Here is a 6,439-nt window from a genome sequence, read left to right on the forward strand (position 1 = left end):
GTGGGTCACTGTAGGTGCTGCCAGGTGCTGTGTGGTTGAATAATGAGAAGTATGATTGTTTTGGGTTGCTGTGTGGTTGAATTTAACTTGAAAATTTGCAAGTAAAGATTTATTATGAAATTATTGTGGGACAAATGAAATTCATGGAGTTGTATTGTTGATGATTTATAAATCATGATGTTACTTTTATGACTCATTTTGGGATGCCATAAGAGGTTCGATTAAATGGAGAATTGTAGTATTTTCAAAATATTAGGATGATAAAAATTTGGGTGTGCATACATGCATATGCCTTGATTAAAATTTAGCTGTTTGTGCCTGAGGTGAATTAGATGGATAATTATAATGTAAACAAAGTCTCGGATGGGAAAGTGTGTATATATATATATACACATAAAGTACTATAACTATCGAAGGATTTAAAGTATAAATTGGATTGATTTAAGAATTTAATGACTAGGGAGAAATCACTATATATAGATCTTGATTTAAGAGTTTCAAATTTATTATAGTTATATTTTTCTTTTGTTAATATGAAAGAAAATTTTATTAGGTTTGTTGAGAGTCCATTAAGACCCTATTATATGTTAAATAGGAGATTTGGAGAAGGGAAATTATTGTTGAAGTGGAAAAGAATATTCGTTTAAAGCTATAAAGGGTGACTTTTAACTTTTGAGAATATCACAGGTAAGTGGATAATATTCCAATCAAGTTATATATTTAAAAATTTCCTTTTATCAACTATTATTTTCAATAATTTACAGTCATTAATATATGTCACTTTAGCATTGATTAATGTTGTTGATTAAGTTTCTTTAGCTCTTGAAGTTATTATGATTTATACTTATAAGATTAGGATAAACACTTTTATAAATTCTTGAACTCTTTTATTCAATAAAGACAATCATGGAAATGGGTGAAGAAATTTATAGAACGTTAGTTGTGAATTTTTATATTTTAAAGGATTGATATTTTAAATAGTTCATGCGAGTTTGATATTGAGAAGAGAAAAGTTTATTTTGAAAGTATTGATTTTCTTGCATGTTTGAAAATAAATTTCAAGGGACTTTATACAGAACACTGGTTGCTAAAGGCAGTTGCATTAGCCTTTGGCGCACCATGGTACATCTAGCTAGCAGGGTATTTGTAGGAGGTGCTAGTCCCGTGCGATGGCCAATGCACGTGGAACGAAGGGATGGCTATTCGTGAGTATCGTACTCACGTTTTCTTTGTGGCTTCAAGCCACGTTTGATTAGCATTACCCTCGTGGACTGTGTATTCACGTTTGTTTTGTGGCTTCAACTGCGTTTGATTACTTACTCTCATAGATTGTGTGTCCACGTTTGTTTTGTGGCTTCGGCCGTGTTTGGTTATTTACCTAAGTGAACTGCGTGTCCATGTTTGTTAATTGTTATGATAAGTCCCTATAATTATGAATTCAATTATTTGATAATTTTGTATTCCATTAATTTTATTCAGTGATTTGTTTATAAATATTTATTTCATTTATGTGCTTTCTTGAAATCAAGTGATATTATCATTTGCTATGATAGTTCAATGATTTGAGATTTTCTTTGAATTTTTATAGAGACAGTTTATTATGAAGTTTATTGAATTTTTACGAAAATTTTTGTTTCTTTAACTTACATATCTATTTTGAATTTTTCATTTTATTTATGTTCTATTATTTATTGTTGGGATGTTATTCACTGGAAAATATATTTTTGGCCTCAGGTAGTATAAGTTGAATTTGTATATCAAGGTGTTACTTGAGGCATTCTATTGCTAAAGTGGAGTGGAAGAATTATTTCAAACAAGTTTTGCTTGATGAAAATTTGAACCCTGTATTACTTTCATGGACTAGTCCTAACTACTCCATGTATAATGTAGGTAGGATTCTCGTCTTTCTTTAAAGATTGTATATATGTTAGTAGGGAGCAAGATCTTTTTATTTGATTATTATCATTCTTTGTCATTCATTTTAGGAAGTCTTATTTAAGTGAAAGTTCCATTAAAAATTTTATAATGAAAAAAAATATGCCTATAGTTTTACATGGATGAAAGTATATTTGTTCAAGGCTTAAGGGATATGGGTTTTACACACATATTCCGTACCGATCACGCCTTGAATTTTTGGGGTGTGATAGTTATCATCAATTAAAAATTAAGAAAGAAGACATTCTAAAAACAACATTTACAACTTGGTATGGTCAATATGAATTTTTGGTAATGTCCTTCAGATTGACAATTACTCTAGTTGCATTCATGGACCTGATAAACTGAGTATTTAGATTGTTCCTGGACAAGTTTGTAATTATTTCATTAATGATATTTTGGTGTATTCAAAGAGTCTAGAGGAACATGAAGAATACTTGTGACTAGTTTTATAGAAGTTAACAGAGCAACGACTTTATGTCAAGTTCTTCAAATGTGGATTTTGACGTCATCAAGTTATCTTCTTAGGTCATGTTATGTCCAAAGAAGATATATAGGTTGAATCAATTTAGAATTGGCCACGACCTACTATAGTTACAGAGATTCAAAGGCCTAGCTAGTTATTATCATCGTTTCGTTAAAGATTTTTCAAGGATAGCCACACCATTGACTAAATTGAGTCAGAAAAATGTGAAGTTTGTCTAGAGTGATAAGTGTGAGGAAAGCTTCCAAAAGTTGGGAGACTATTTAATGTCTGCGTTAGTTTTAAGCCTACTATCAAGGACTAGGGGATATGCAATTTATTGTGATGCTGCTTAGGTCGGTCTTTGTTGTGTCCTAATGCAAAATGAGAGAATGATTGCTTATGATTCCAAGAAACTTAAGAAACATGAGCAAAATTACCTAACTCATGCCTTGAAAATGGCAACAGTCATTTTTGCTTTAAAGATCTAGCGACATTATTTGTATGGTGAGATTGTGAAATTTTCACTGATCACAAGATTCTTAGATACATCTTCGAGCAGAAAGATCTTAATCTTAAGAAAAGAATTGATTGATCAATTTAAAGCTATTTAGAATTTAGATCTAAAACTTTTCACACTATTGGAGTGGGCTAAGAAGGGGGACAAGATCGAGTTCACCATTGATCAACAGGGTATTTTTAGATCGGATAACAAGATTTGCATACCATAAGTCAAAGACTTGAGAAGGTGTATTTTAGAGGAAGCTTGCCATTCCACATATACAATCCACTTAGGGTCTACAAAAGTGTATCAAAACTTGAGGAAACTATATTGGTGGGAGTTATGAAGAGGGATGTAGCAGACTTTGGTCATGGTGTTTAGTATGTCAACAAGTTAAAGCAGAACACTAGAAGCTAGTAGGACTAGTTCAATGACTATAAATCTAAGAGTAGAAATAGGAAAACATCACAATGAACTTCATTACAGGTTAGCCTTAAATCACTAAGAAGTATGATTTTATTTTGTTGAGAGATTGACCAAGTTTGCATATTTCATTCCAGTCAAGATGACATATAATGCCAGTAATTATGCTTGGATTTATATACTAATCAAAATGTGTGATTGCATGGGGTTCTGGCATCTATAATTTTTGATAGAGGACCACAATTCACATAATGGATTTGGAAATCATTTCAGGAAGCTTTATGAACTCAACTGGACCTTAGCACTACTTATCATAAATACCAAATTTATAGTTAATTGCACCTACATTATAATAAAACTATTTATGATCAATTACAAATAATCAGAATTATCAAGTATGCCATGACAATTGTCTAATTATTGTTAACTAAAATCATTAATAAATCATGTGTGTGTGTGTGTAACATTAAAGAAAAACTAACCACAAGACAAATAAAAATACAAAATAACATAATTTTTTATTATTGAGATTTTTCAATGGAGCAATTGAAAATGGTTTTTGACTGATTCTAACTAGTTTTCCATTAGTTTTAACAATTCTGGCTGATTTGATCAATTCATTTTTCATCGATAATGGGGTTTTTCGAATCAAGCCATAGGTAGGTTCTTGATTAGACAGACCAGACTAGCCAGTTTGGTCCAGTTTTGTCAACACTAGTGCAGTCCCATTTTAGGGTTCTTTAGCCATATTTTATGTTATTGCGTGTAACATAGTTTCTTCTAATTTTGACTGTAGTGTTCGCTTATAGTTTTTTTCTTTTTCAAAAATTCAAGATAGTAAGTACACTTAAACCATGTCAAGGATTTGAATTTTATGGATTGAAAAAAAAAATCATGTTATACCTAATTGGATCAATAATTTTTAAATTTAAACTAATGCAAAATTCCTAATAGTGAAACGAAGTCATGAGTTGAGAGAACTTTTCAATTACTTTTCCCCCTGACTATTTAAAGGCTAATCGTATGTGTTTCCATATTTAAAAAATTTTAACAATTAACAACTTACTATATGTATAATTGTCGTAAGCCTTATTTTTCCCAATATTTTCCTTTAAAGATATAATCTAATTTTTTCCCAGAATTTTATAAATGTCAAATTATTTTTTAGAAAAGGCGATATAGATGAAAATTTAAATGCAGGCTATAATATCTGCAAGAAAAATAAAATTTGTGAAATCATCAAATTATACTGTGGTTTAAAACAAGCATTGAAACAAATGATGGAAAGAAATTTTAATAATTTATTTAGTGGTGCATAAGTGTATTTGTTTTGGGAAATGACATTTGGGTCTTAAAAGTTCAATTTAATAGCTGTTAGCTAGGTTTCAAATAATTAAGTTTTATTAAAAGATGAGTTATAAATATCAATTCACATAGTAACTAAGTACTAACCATTAGAAGTGGCATATAAAACTAAAAATGGCTTATTTGCAAGTCACTTAAATAGGCATTTTTGTAACCCACTCTCTCCGTTTTTAATTAATGTAAGTAAATTTTAGCCAACTCACATAATTTAAGAAAGACTGTTAATTAAGTATCATAATTATATCTGAAATAAGATTGATTAGTAAAAATAAATTTTGATTTAATGATATAAAAAAATGTAATAAATGCTTTTTGAAATTTGTAGTTTTTCTTATAAAAAACAATCTAAAGAAGCATATGGTAGTTTCTTCTATAGTAAAAAAAACAAGAGAATATCTTTTAATAAAATTTTTATGATTCAATTATCATTAATTTAATCTTTTTAGATGTAATTAAGTGCAATTTTTCTTTACTCCCTCTGTTAAAAAATATGAAACATTTTTAACCGAATCAAATTCTCAATAAGTTAGTTAATTATCTATGAACATATATCATCTTTACATGTTTGTCTTTTTTTAGTTGAGTGTCTCATTTAAAGGTGAAGGATTGATTGATTGATATGTTAAGGGTATTTTTCAAAAAAATCATTAGTTATAAATTGGGACAGTAAAATGCCATATATATTTGGACGGATGGTTCATGGTGTTATTTTATGTGTGTAATTATCTACGTAGGTCTTTTTGCTGATGGTTGAGTCTGGGGCCTTGGGCTTAATGATTTCAAAGTTAGAGGTTAATTTGCATATAGCCAATGAAATAGCAGTATTATTTAAGCAACAAAGAAAAGAACATTTATGCATGATTACTATTTAATGAGCATTTTTTTTTGCCTATTAACTAACATGTATTCTTTTATTAAACTGAATAATCACTATTTATTTGATTAGTCAAATTTGATTTTGCTAGCCCATTAAAGTATAGGGGAAAAAAGGCTAGTAATAAGAAATCTAAATTTCAATATTGTGGCCAAATGATGAAAATTGAATGGCATCGGTTGGTGGAACGGAAAACCAATAAACCGGCCTAAAAATGAATACTCATTTTGATCCTTAATTTAAGGTAAATTTTAAAAAAAATTTAATACTTAATATAAGACAAATTTAAGGTTATTAATTGTTTTTTTCCTATTTTACCCCTTATTTACTTGTAATGGTTTAAATTCCTAGACGGCAATCTAATATGATTATTAATTGTAAAAAGGGCAAAATTAGAAAGTTACATATTTCTTAACAATTTGAAGTATATAACTACTATTTTAATAAGTGTGAAGTTGTTAAGGTTGCCTCATATTAAGGACTGGATGGAGTATGTCAAAAACCTGTCCAAACATAAAAGGAAAAGAAAAACGAAAAAAAGTTGACAAGGTTGCCTTATATTAATTTGAAGTCGTTAAGGCTGCCTTATAAGAATGAAGAAGGTTTGAATGGAGAAGAAAAGCAAGAAAGATAGAAAAAATTAACAAACATAGAAGAAGAGGGGGGGAAAAAACGTTATATGACGTATTTATTGCTTGCCTGCTCGCTATTTTAGTTTAAACTTATATGGCCTCCTGCACTTTGAGTTCCAAAGCTAGCTGAGATTGAAACAATTATACTTCTATGGCCTCCTGCGAGAACAGAGGACGAAGGAAGAAATAAATACCAAAAGTTAAGAATTGAATTCAACAAACAAAAAGATACGTGATTGTGAAAC

Source organism: Prosopis cineraria, unplaced genomic scaffold (genome assembly GCF_029017545.1).
Source record: "Prosopis cineraria cultivar Desert tree isolate PC_DT_omini unplaced genomic scaffold, ASM2901754v1 PC11, whole genome shotgun sequence".
NCBI classification, from domain to species: Eukaryota; Viridiplantae; Streptophyta; class Magnoliopsida; order Fabales; family Fabaceae; genus Prosopis; species Prosopis cineraria.